Source organism: Cibotium barometz, chromosome 30, assembly GCF_041138505.1.
Source record: "Cibotium barometz isolate CiBa-2024 chromosome 30, ASM4113850v1, whole genome shotgun sequence".
NCBI lineage: Eukaryota > Viridiplantae > Streptophyta > Polypodiopsida > Cyatheales > Cibotiaceae > Cibotium > Cibotium barometz.
The window spans coordinates 37,689,163-37,702,594 of record NC_141075.1 but is presented as its reverse complement, the minus strand read 5'-3'; the positions used below and the strand labels follow the sequence as shown (position 1 = coordinate 37,702,594).

At 41.6% G+C, this 13,432-nt stretch overlaps 1 protein-coding gene across 4 annotated transcripts in view; it reads left to right on the top strand.

Moving 5' to 3' along the window:
* Positions 1 to 12,711: 12,711 nt before the first annotated feature.
* LOC147621449 (AP-1 complex subunit mu-2-like) overlaps positions 12,712 to 13,432 on the top strand; it is a 34,528-nt gene continuing 33,807 nt past the window's right edge. For 3 of the 4 annotated variants that reach the window (XM_086824186.1, XM_086824185.1, XM_086824187.1), the window contains exon 1: positions 12,713 to 12,998. The gene's annotated coding sequence lies outside the window, so the exon portion shown is untranslated. Of the gene's footprint in view, positions 12,999 to 13,432 lie in introns of all 4 variants that reach the window. The other variant, XM_086824184.1, reaches the window with a different exon arrangement.

Genomic DNA, 13,432 nt, shown 5'->3' with positions numbered 1-13,432 from the left:
CTGGGATGTGGGGGGGATCGATGGAAGACTTTGTAGCTTGTCCAACAAGTGGTCTCCATCATGTCTTCAAACATTTACAGGTGCCAACAAGCATCCATTGGGTGCTCTCATAGTAGACGAATAGTTGCTTCAGAGTGGAGCCTTTATTGAGGTCGAAGGCAAGGCCTTGGTTGCCGTCATGGTAGTGGTTCTAATCCATGAAAGCTTCCAAGAGTGTAATGATAAGGTGGAAGAAGCAAATGTTAGCCACTATTGCGAGATCAGGCACGTGCTCATATCTGTTAATGAAGGCATGGATCTTCTTGAGCATGGTGGCCTCAGTGCAGGGGCTTTGGGTTGTCGGTGGTGTGAACCATGAAAAGTTGTAGTAGCAAGGTTTGGGGTTCGTGGCTTGCTCTTTGTGGAAGAGGTTCCAAGCCTTGCATCGATGGATGGGTAAGGTGGGATCAATCTGGAGTTGCCATGGCACCTTACAGTAATGTTCCCAAATAAACGACTTGTTGAGAAGAAAGGGATGATGCCAGGCAGGCTACTTTCAAACATAATGGGGGCGAGTTATGGAGGGGGGTCTTTGGTAGCCACCACATTGACGAGGGTTTGCTAGCGCTTCCATGCACTGTGTTTGGGCATTGAGGTAGGGCCGCACGACATGGATGTTTGTTCGGGCGGTCACCCTGGTGATGGGGACTTCTTGGAGTTCTCGATTGAGCAGGATGTTAATTGCCTACTCGAGGATCTTGTTAATTGAGGGGGTTAAGGGGTGCATCCACCTCTTCCTTATCTTGTGGTGAGGGTGGGAGGATTTCACCTTTCTCGAGAGGTGTGGGGGAAGGGATGTCGAGGTGATGTTATGATGAGGGGGAAGGGATGTCGAGGTGATGTTATGATGAGGGGTTGTCTCGACATACAGGGTACCATGGTGAGGGTTGTGGTGAGAGGTGGGGGGACTTGCCAATGTTGAAGCGATGTCCTTTAGGTGAAGGGGGAGGCCCAAATGGAGGGGTCAAGGGGGTTTTGGTGATGGAGGAGGAGTGGGTATGTGAGGGGCTGTTGAGGATTGTGAGGGGAAGAGAGAGAGGGTGGTGGAGCATCATGGTGGGGGGTCAAGGGGGTTTTGGTGTGATGGAGGAAGAGTGGGTATGTGAGGGGCTGTTGAGGATTGTGAGGGGAAGAGAGAGAGGGTGGTGGTGGTTGTTGGTATCTTATGCTCGAGTGGGATGGGTTAGGAGGATGAGGTTGGTGCAGAGGAGATGAGGGTGGGGATGGCTCGTTCAAGGGGGTTGCCAAGGGCCTATCCTCCATCTCTTGAGAATCATCATCGTTGTCGTCACTCATCGAAGGAGTTGTTGTCCAGGAATTTGGAGTGGAAGAAGTGGTGGGCCTCAGCAACTTCTTTGTAGGAGAAATACATGGGGAAGGCCACGTGGGAGTCATCAAATTGCATGATCCCCATGGTCTGGATTACTTTGACATAGAGGTGGCACATGTGATATAGAATGAGGAGGCCTTAAAAGGTGTAAGGGGGAAGTGTGTACTGGCAGAGGGCCATGTAGGTGGCACAGACAATGTTACATCCTTGGTGGTGGAGGAAGTGAAGGCTTTTTGCGGTGCATATAGAAGAGTAGGGATAGGTTCAGGACAACAAGGTTGATGGTTTCATCTATGCTTTCATGGCCAAACTTGAGAAAATGTGCCCAGTTGTTGATGAGGGTGGAATAAAGGGGGAAGGAGATTTGGCCTTGGAAGAAAAGGGTGGCTACGAGGGAGATAGAGGTAGGGAGAAGCTTGGTGAGGATGTATGAGAAGGTGGTGAGGGAGATGGGTTCGTCAAGGAAAATGTTATGTCGGAGGAGGTTAGCTTGGAAGTTGAGCTCGAGGAGTTGGTTGGGGTTTTGGGGAGGGATGGCGAGGGTGGGGAGCTTGGTGGTAGTTTCCGCCCTTTTTTATTTGGTTTGATCCAGGAGAGAGGAGAGATAAAAATATCACAATTTTTTTGAATTAAAAACCCTTCCACACATGTGAAATAGGCGCCTACCTCAAGAGTCCCTCTCTCCTTTACCAAGGTGTTAAAAATACATCATTATTCCAAAATATCTCATTTTTTTAGTAATATCTCATAGTTTTTAACTAATAAACCTTGTACTCAATCAACTCTTCATCTTATGTGAGCACTTACTCATTTTTGGGTATTTTCTTTTATTCTTTTGGATTTATCTCATCTCCACACTTGGATTAATCCAATTGGCCCATTGAAACCTTAATTGGACCATAATCCAAAAATTTCTGAAAATGTAGATCCTTACCCTTAGCCTAAGGTCATTTCTACACATTTTCAATTAATTCCAAATTCACATTAGAAAGTTCATTTTGAATTTCTGTTTTAGGGGAATCCATTTTAGACACTAGGAGGATTTTTATATCCAAAGACATCTCAATTTTGGATTATCTCTTTCTAGATATTTTCTCTCTCTAGGCTAAAACAAGGTAAAACAAGATCTTTCTTCTATTTCAGAGAGGGGAATAATTACAAGAATAGAAGGGGAGGTTCTTACACCTTTACACCTCAAGAGCTGGAGGGAGGAATCTTACATGAGAGTGCACTTAAGACTTCTTCCATCATGGAAGCAGGTTCCGAGGTCAAGGGTCCTCAGGTGAGAAGTGCTATGTTTTCAAGATGTCCACCATTGGACCCACTTCAAGGTTTAATTTGGTGAATCGAATGCAATGGATCGGCTCTAGCGACATGCGTGGATACAAATCGACCACACCCAAATTGAGTGATCGTGGCTTGTCATGTATATGATCCAAGGTAGCAAATTACCAATGTAGAGTATTTAGGTGGTTAGAGAAAGCTAATTGTACAACCTCTTAAATGACTATCGTTTTCATGCAGCATGCAGGATTTTCTCACCATTGGGACATGTGAAATGAAAGAGGAGAATGTGGAGGACTAATGTCTATTCTAGGAATGCATTAATGAAGTGATGGCCAACAATGGTTGTGAGAGGGCAGATTTCTATGGTTTCATGGTGGCAGACGAAGCTCAGGCAAGCTTGAATGCATTTCAACATGTATTCAATGGTGGAAAAAACAACGTCTTGACAGATAGGAAGAGGTCTTGCCTTTTTCATTGGGAGCAAAACATGGTTTCCCACATAACAAATTATGTGCGTGTTACGTCTCAAGGAGAGCACAAAACATGTGTGAGAAGTGGCACATGGCTCCTATCAATGAATCTGCATCAGTGGAGGCTCGATTGATATGTCAATGGTGGCGTAGTGGTTATGTGATGGGGGACATGAATTTGTCACCAATGGACTCTTGGTTAAGCTAGTGGGAACTGCGCATAGCACATTGTGGGGTTTAGTCTTATGACAATGATAGAGAGAAGTAATGATGGTCCAAATACCCCAGGAACAAACCTAGTAGAAAGCAAACATGAAAGTTGGCTGGCAGGGGAAGGATATAGGATTTCTCTTTATGATGCATGTACTACTGATATGGCGAATGTAATTTTGCAAAGCACAAAGACAGTCTCTTAGACTCAAGGCAAGCACATAGGGAGAAGCCCAAGCTTGGAGAAACTAAAAGAAAGGTGCTCTACAAGCCCTGGTCCGAATAGTTAATCAGGCAACTGAAAGAACACCCATGTAGTACAAGGTGCCTACCCCTCTCACTGGTGACAAAGAAAGTGCACGTCACAAGAGACCGTCAAGGGTGGTAATTGATATTGATGAGATGAGGCCACACATCAACCAAAATACAACACACATGTAAGAGACCACAAGTATTCTGGGAGGCCACGAAAGATAAATTTCAAAGAACATGATACAAGTAGAACTCCAAAAAGAATTGCAAAAGTCACAGAGGCCAATGTCATTGAGCGCAAGGTGAATGAAGCAATGTGGGCAATCTGAAGGACATGCATTGGTAGCAAGGTCACATGTAGCGGAACGCCTCGTGGTGGGGGTAAGAGGTGTGGGCGCAACACATAGTCAAATTCGCTAAGGGGTGCCTGCACCTTCCTTTGAAGGTTACAAGCACTCTAATGGTCTCATTAGACAATGAATGTGGTTCTGCCTTGACCACGTGCTTCATTGCTATATTGTGGACAACAACATAGACCCAAAGCCCAATCCACCACCCAAGATATGGCCAGTTGCTATAGGAACGAACCTCACAAATGAGGAGGTATATTCATTGTGGAAAGGTGGAGAGCAAGAATGCAGAAGGTGTTGTGCCCACCCCATTTCTTAGAAATGGGGCTTCAAGGTTCTTTACAACTACAACTTCAAAAGATCCGCCATATGGGTCCGCTACTAACATAGAGGCTGGGGGGTCAAGCATGCGAAATGGCATAAGAGTCAAGTACCGCACGTCAATATATCAAAGGAAGCTGCCAAGAAAATAAAGGCCACTTTGAAAATGAAAGCTATGGTGGTAGAAGAAGTGCAGAGAGTGGAGCACAAGTATGAAGATTTCAAGATCGAATCACATGGGAATGATGCACACGTGGGAAAATATGATGTGCATATGAAAGACAAATCGTCTTGTACATGTCCAAATTTTACAGTGGAAGGGTACGAACACCGTTCTCTTACTTTGTGCCTACATCCCGGAGAACAAGCGAGGCCCATAGTAGTAAAGATGTTGGTTTTCACATTTCTGTATTTGGAAGGTGTACATAAATGAACTTGGTTTTATTTTCAGTTTGAACTAATAAACCCAATGTAGAGGATGTGATGTTGACATGTGTTTGTGTGTTCACTCCCGCCGCGCCGAAGTAATTATGTCATGTTGCTCTCTCTAAATTGCTTCGCCCCTCTCTCTTTATGGAGGGGGGCTTGGAATTTCTGTAATTGGAAGATGTACGTGAAAAAACTTGCTTTTATTCTCAGTTCAAACCAATAACCTCAATTGTAGGATGTGTCAAATAATTATATCATCTTACTCTCTCCAACTTACTTTGGCCCTCTCTGTCTTGGGGGGGCAGGGGGCATGTTTTTTGAATCCGTTCGTTCGATTCCCAAAAAGCGCTCACTCAAAAATTCTCGCCAAAAAAAAAAACCTTCTCGAGGAGGAGGTATATGTAGCTCAACCACCAGGTTTTGAGATGCTTGGATCATAAAACAAAGTTTACATGCTGAAGAAAGCATTGTACGGGCTGGAACAGGCCCCAAGGGCATGATATCACACGATATACCAAGAAGAGAGTAAGAAATCCTATGGAATTCAACACTTATATTTTATTTAAGTCCGTGAGCACTCGTGCAAGATGACTCTAAGGATAGAATACCCATTGTTAACTAGAGTAGGTAGGAGTGAGAATGAGAGTGAGATCGTAGGAGTAGAGTAAGTAGGAATCTTAGTTTTGCTATGTCCCTTTGAATCTAGTGCAAGCTCTTTTAGGTGACATCTACAAGAGGGATGAATAGGCAAATCTAATGGGCTACCTAATTTGCAGAAGTGAATGAAGGATAGGCCAAAAAAATGACAAGCCAAGGAAAGAGACCTACAAGCAAAATTAAAAGAAGTGATAAAAAGAAGAAACAAACTTTGATTTATTGAAGGGGTAAAAGGAGGTTTCTCAACAAGAATATGGATCGACAAGCTTAGGTCCAAGCATGGACAATATCAAAAGCCCTAGATAGAGAAGAAAAGGTACTTGATAGATACTAAAAAACCTCTAAACGAGCTTACAAAATAGGAGAGATCGCAACACATAGATAGAGAAGAAAAGGCATTTTACAAGAAAGAACTTCTAAATGATCTTGCAAAATAGGGTAATTTTGTGCTTGAAGAGCGAAGTATTAACCTCAATCTTATCTCGGAAGCCTCTTTACATAATAAACCTAAAATCCTTGAAGAGCGAAGTATATTGGAAGTCTCTTTACCCAAAAAACCTAAAATCCTTGAATTCTTAGATCAAAGCACTTTGAATGTCTAGTTTAAGAATGTGAACGGTTCAAATTTTAGAAAGATGACAAGAGTGTCAATAAGCACACAAGAAAATAAAAGTAATGCAAGCACCTATAGGGAAGAGAAACCAAATGATGGTAGAGAAGTTTCATATACCTCCATATCATTAGCAAGTGTGGTAGAAACTTCTACCCTTGAAGTATTAACTCTAGATTGGAAGAGCAAGAAAAACTCAATACAAGCATATGGCATCATGATTCCTACTAGGGTTAGTGAACAAGTGATTGTGTGATCTACTACTAATGATGCATCCTACATTGTTTAATCAATTTTATAAGTTGGCTATCAATCTAGATAATAATATGATGGAGATGACCCAAGTTGAGTTCTTTACTAGGCTTCAATGGAGGTACCCCAAGAAACCACCATATCTAGGCCAAATCCAAACAAGAAACCACCATATCTAGGCCAAACAATAAAGAGGGAACACCTATCAAAGGCTTGTTAAATTAGGAGCTAGCACTATGTCCCTTGGGCACACTACACAACAAGTTTGCAAAAGTATTATCACATACACTCACAGAAAGGTATGGTTTACTGCATGAACTACAAGAAAAATCACACAAGCCTACACCTAAAACCAAGAACTTTTGTGTATTGCACCTATCATGATATGCATATGGATAATGGCACTTCGCAGTTCTCTAGCCAACTCAATGTCTATGTACAATGTGTACGATTTCTCTTCCTACCCTTGGTCACAACAAAGCAAATTACAACTACAACCACAATTAATGTGCCCAAGCATGCACAAAAAGGCATGGAAGTGGTATCCAATACACTTACCACCATATTAATTTTTCCCAACAATGCACAGAAGGCATATAAGTGGTATCTACCACCACTAGCTTTTCCCAAAAATTCACAACAAGGCATATAAGTGATATCCACTAATAAACCCTTACCACCACTTCAACTATCACACCAAGAATCACTCTAATCAATCAATCAAGGTGAAGACGACCATCCAAATCTTGTTTTTTAGGCAAATGTGCAATTGAGGGGTTAGCACATTAATTGGATGTATTAAGAAGGCCACATATGGTCATAAAGTGTCCCATCATGGATACCCTTGGCTACTAATACTTTCACATTCCTATGCAATGTGTCTAGAGTTGATCACTATAAAGACTACTATTTCATGCCGTATAATACACACACAAAAATAATAACCTATTAGGCATGATCTCAGCAATTCCTTTTAATGCATTCACATAACTATAACAAAAGCAAAGACCAAAGGAACCTGCAAAATCCTTGACCCTAAATGAAGCAATGCGCATAAACATGTTAATTAATGATATATTTGATGCAAATAAAGCCTCAACCTTAAAGAGGCAAAGGGTAAGCAAGTTCTAATTGATGATACATCCACCAAAAGTGGCAAAATAAGGAAAAAGCTCTAGGTACGTAAGCAAAGGTGAAGATATAGTAATCCAAATTGGTCTAGACATTACAACCACCTTATCTAAAACCTAAAAAAATAAAGCTTAGGATACAAACCTTGATGAGCCTTTATACACCCAAGGGCCGAGGCAAATACGGAAATCCTTGTGTAGAGAAGCAATGGCACAAGGAAGCCTAAGGACTCGTTCAAGATTACTAAGAGAAGTTTGAGTCTTGACTTAAGGCAAGCAAGGCCGTTAGATATACCAAAAGAAATTTGGTGAGTGTTTGCATCTTTTCCTCTGTATAAGAGGAAGCTCCAATTCCCTATACTTTTATGAGCCCACATCTATCTAACACCTAGGAGTGTGTTTTTCGAGGGAGCTTGGTGGAGGGAGCTTTTACTAGAAACTCTTCTTTCTCCAGTCCCTCCACCACTACCTCCAACCTAGCCCACCACCACCTCTCAACCCAGCCCACTTTTTCCCCTCTAGCTTAATTTAGCTCCTCCCTTCTCTCTCTCTATCTCCCAGTCTCCTTCTCCCACTCCCTCTTGCTCTCTCCCTGTCCCTCCCAATCCATCATCTCTCCTTTCCTCTTCTCTCTATCTCTCCCTCTCCCTATACATAATCTCTCCTTTCCTCTCTCTCTCTCTCTCTCTCTCTCTCTCTCTCTCTCTCTCTCTCTCTCTCTCTCTCCCCCTATGCATAATCTCTCTTCTCCTCTTCCCTCTATCTCTCCCTCTCCCTATGCATAATCTCTCTTCTCCTCTTCCCTCTGTCTCTCCCTCTCCCTATGCATAATCTCTCCTTACCCCCCCCCCTCTCTCTCTCTCTCATGCTCCCTCTCAATCGATCTTCTTCCCTCTTTCTCTCTCTCCCAACCTCGTCCCTTTTCTCTCCCTCTCTCTACTTACCCCTCTCACACCCTCTTCTCTCTCTCCTCCTCCCAAGCTTGTCCTTTCTTTCTTCCTCTCTCTTCCCTTCTCCCACCCTCTTCCCTCTCTCGTTCCTTGCCCTCTCCCTCACTCTTCCTATGCATAAGCTCTCCTTCCCTCTCCCTCATCCTTCATATGCATCATCTCTCCTTCCCTCTCCCACTATTTGTCCCTTTCCCACCGTCCCTCTCTCTCTCTCTCTCTCTCTCACACACACACACACACACACACACACACACACACACACTTTTTTTTGGGTAATATTCTCTCTCTCTCTCTCTCTCTCTCTCTCTCTCTCTCTCTCTCTCACACACACACACACACACACACACACACACACTGACCCTCTTCCCTTTCTCTCTCCCACCCTCTTCTCTCTCTCTCTCTCTCTCTCTCCCCCCCCCCCCCACTCCCACTCGCTTTTTGAAATAAAGAGATTCCCTCCCCCTCCATCAAGAGAGAGAGGAGCAAAGAGAGTGGGAGAGAGAGGGAAAGAGGTTCACAACATAATTAATTGAGAGGGAGAGGGAGAGCGGGAGGGAGTGAGAGAGAGAACAACATGACAACATTACATCCTCAGGATTGAAAATACTACTTTCAATTACAAATAAAACCAAGTTTGTTCACATACAACTTCTAAATACAACTCTTCTATCATAACGGTTATTCACTACCATCGAGAGTTCTATGGGCATCGCTTATCCTCTAGGGTGAAGGCACAAAGTAAGCGAATGGAGTTCCTTCCCTTCCGTACTTCCTTAGCAAAAGACGCTTTTGCATCATCAATAAAACCATGGGCTCGCCATATAGCAATTAATCCCACCACTTTGGTCTGCATTGGAGAAATATCATAATCATTACTAGGAAGTGGTAAGGATGTGAGAGCTTTCCATGCTTATGCACCTTCTACGGTCTTTTGCTTGACCTCCACATTGGTGGCCTCCCTAGCGATACGTGCAGCAATAACCTCAATGCTAATTTTTTATGAGGCCACATAAACAATACGAAGGAGGGTTGTGTGTGGTGTGCTCTACTAAGAATGCTAAGCTAAATGGTGGTTAACAAAGTTGTATGGAGGTTATCTGTATATTTATAGTAGTGGGAGAGGTGTACTCTTCTTCTGCACCAAAAAAAGAATCCTTTCTTCTTTTTTAATGTCAATAATAAAGGCATCTTCCCTCAAAATCCTACACCCCAATAATGAAGGTATCTTTTCTTACTTTTTTTGGGAAAGAGCGAGTATGTCAAAAAGAACAATGAATAGTACAAAATTGAATAGGATAATATAGCTGCCAATTGTGGGCAAGCGATAATTTTATTCTCATAAAAAATTACATCCGGATCACATAATTTTCTCAAAACAACAAAAAACCTGACATTTGACAAGGCGATTAATAAAAAAGAGAAGGCGAATTATAGTTGAAAGACCACTTTATTCTAGGAAGGTTGTTACATCATCCTTGTAGGCAAAGATTGAAGACATATATGTACTTGTAAGGGCTATAGCCTTAAATATACTGTTTACAAAAGATAACATACCATAACTACATAAGGGTTCCCACACCTATGTGCTTTTATGGGCCACTCTATTCTTCAACTCCTCTCGAATGGACTCCTCCTTCTCTTCAACAATGTACCTGTAACTCCGCCAAGTGTCAACAATGCTTCCAATCTTCATATTCTAGATGTACAAATCTCCGGAATCAATAGGCTCATCCCCGTTAATATCTTGCTCCAAAGACTATGGGCCTCTGTCATGATTCTTAGATATTCTTTCACATCTCTACCTGTTTTTGTGCACAAATCTTTGTAAACCCTATTAAGGTTATCCTTGAGAGTATAGTTGGGGCCATTAGAAGAAGACATAATGAGATCAACAAAGATTAATGGATGATGGTGAGGGAGAGAAATACAATAACAAGGAGAGGGAGGAAATAAGATTTGGAATTGAAGATTAGAGTAAGAGCCATGGGTCATTTATAGATACATCATGCTAATAGCAAAAAGGAATTTTGCATGGATATTCTCTAAATTTAGAAAAGTAGATGCATGAATAAGTGCTTTGTGTAAAAAAGGAATTGCATGTATAAGTCATATATTCAAGAAAATCTATGTAGACATCACCATTGAGAAGACCTTGAAATAATAAATGAACATATTCCAGCAATTGACATACAACCATATTGATTGTCCTGCTAAAAGAATTAAAAAACAAAAAGTAAATAGACCTTCCTAAAGAGTTGATCGAACCATGATACAAAGGACATTTTATTATCACAAAATGAAGGACCTTTTCAAAACTACAATACAATGTCATCAACAGTACAAGGTCCTTTTCAAATTGTTCTCCTGCTGCTGCTAAACATTCTCATTAGGTCCTCCTTTTTTAGAGTGGGTTGATGTATAAACATATTATGGTTCATATCTAACCCAAAAATATGCAAATATATAAAATAAAGGTGTTTGCATATACAATATGGTCTACCAGCCCCTACCCTGATTTGAAAATTAGGACATGTGCATGATGGATTCTTTCCCATAGTCACCCTGTATTTTTCATTGCATAGGAGGGATTCCTTGGTTTCAATTACAAACACTTCCATCTGTCCAGCCTTAATGACCAAATATGCTCAAAGACGGTAGCTATGTTTGAAATTACTGAATCTATTCTCTTGGCTTGCTATATCCGATATGCCAATTCTGTAGTTTGTTGACCAATGGGCTACATCACTTGCTTCTTGTCATAGTCCCTTTTGCAACACAAATCCACTAGCCTCCAATGCTTGAACCTCATCCACAACAAGGTTTGTACCTTGTTCAATTGGCCATATAACTGGGGGTCTAGCAGCAGGTGATTGATAGATGGTATTACATACTCTCCAAGTATGATCCACGCTGAGAGATTGTTCAAGTAGAGAGAGAGGGCAGCCAAGAAAAGCTCCCTCGTCGGTGACCATCCCCAACACCTAGTAAGAAAGAAGAAAGAAAGAAAGAAAGAAAGCCACATCTATAAAAGGACAAAATGACCTATGAGACCAAAAGGATTACACCATGTCCATGGAATACATCATCAGAGGTACTAAAATGAAAGAAAATAACAAAGCTGAGATGCTAGGGTTAATCCATTTACAGAGAGCATAAGGCTCGCATATATTATCCCAAGATATCCTACATGGGGTGCCACAATATGGCACTCAGAGTGGTACAATTGAGTCGACGTGAGGAAGTCTTGTGATGGTGTAAGATGATAGCCCTGATCCTCCTATGGTGGCGCAGGCATGGATGGGAGCCTCTAGGTCAAGGTCATCGACCTCTATATAGCCTATATTATCCACTATATGTTGTGGGCTTATCGATTTCCTAGTGAGATCATCAACTTGAAATTGTGATTTGTGAGTGGGATAAACTTTAAGTTTAACTTGTTAATCTCCTCATTAATAGGACAAGGGGCTATTTGATTGCATGGGTTTTGCCTCATTTAAGGATTAAGGTATATACCTCCTTGGAAGTATTAAGCAAAAGACTTAGGCTTGATGAATGAGTGAAAGTGACCACTCTTGTTTGCCTTGTTGATGTGTTGGAGACTTATAAACATGTTGGTTCTCTTATTATCCAAGGGTGTAGCTCCCTTATCATCAAGATTGACTCTTATGATATGCTCATCGAAGGGTGTAGCTCCCTTATCATCGAGATCGACTTTCATGATGTGCTCATCCAAAGGTCTCTAGTTTGAATCGTGCAATATCCCTTATCGTCGAGATCAACTCTCATGATGTACTCCAAGGGTGTAGCTCCTTGTCATTGAGGATCGACTCTCATGATATGCTCATCCACAGGTATCTAGTTTGAACCTTGCAATATAGGTGACACTATAAGTGTGTGCAACCCATGTCTTGCAACAATGGTAAAAGAAGGCACACAATTTGCATGTAGATATGACATGGATGTGAGTTGTTTGTTCCAAAGAGCTACATGACATCATGTTATTTTGTGTTGATTTGAACATGTGTGATTGGGTAGGTTAGCTCATGACAATAAAAGGAGGATTCGCAAAATCCTTTTAGAATTAATACATAAAGTAATCCTTCAATACCAAAGGAAAATTATGCACATGTATTAGGACTTTTATAAACTAAAAAACAAACCATTTCTCCACCATGTTATGAATGTGCCCATAGAATAAATCCCAAGAAACTGTTATCATTTGTTTGCTGTACTCATTTTATTGCATTTTTAACTGTAAAGAATATGATAGCGGTACTGCACGAGATCCACCCACAATTTTAAGCATTGTCACACGTCTCAGTATAGAAGTTGAGGCAACATTGTTTTTCCATGACAATAAATGACTACGAGAACATCTACAAGACCTCTATTGTGTGCAATATCACAACATAAGCCTTAAGGGTTATGTTGGGCAATCATTAGGCCGTCCCTAGCATCTAGTGTGAAAAGTCCCGTGTACTGGAAGGGCGTTTGCAAAGGTGACCCAAAAGACATTGTCTTGCAGTCTGTTTACAAGGTCACCTGTAAAATCATCTGTACTTATCCCTACAGTGTGGCGCCTTTTCCTAACAGAAACTACAGGAAGAGGGGCTCTTCTAAGCCTCATTTGGGGCGATCTTTCTCACAGGGTAAAATGATTTTGGGATCGCTTTCTGCCCAATGACGGCTCCCGACATGAGGCGATCCGATGGTAATCAGCGCTCATCTCTCTCACAAATCAAGTAAAAGCAGGAAATTTTTTGATCCTTCATGATCATCAATAGAGCAAGTTAATGTGCCTGAAGCATATGATTCAAAAATGTGGCGGGTATTTGTGAGTGAATTTGGAAAATTTAGCAATCTAGAACAGAGAAAAAATTTATACCCACAAGTACTTGCGAAACCCACGTTTTTGTTCAGATCTGTCGTCGGTTTTTCCTGTACAGAAAGATCTGCAATCTAGACCCTGTTTAAGCCATCAATTCAGACTCTTAATCCTAGTTTTTGTAAAGAGTCATCATGTTGTCTAAATGAGTCATGGTCATACATCATGCTATCCAGTGAGTCATGGGCATTACAATATGTTATACGTTTCGTTATGGGCATACATCATGTTATATAATGAGTTATGGGCATATGTCATGT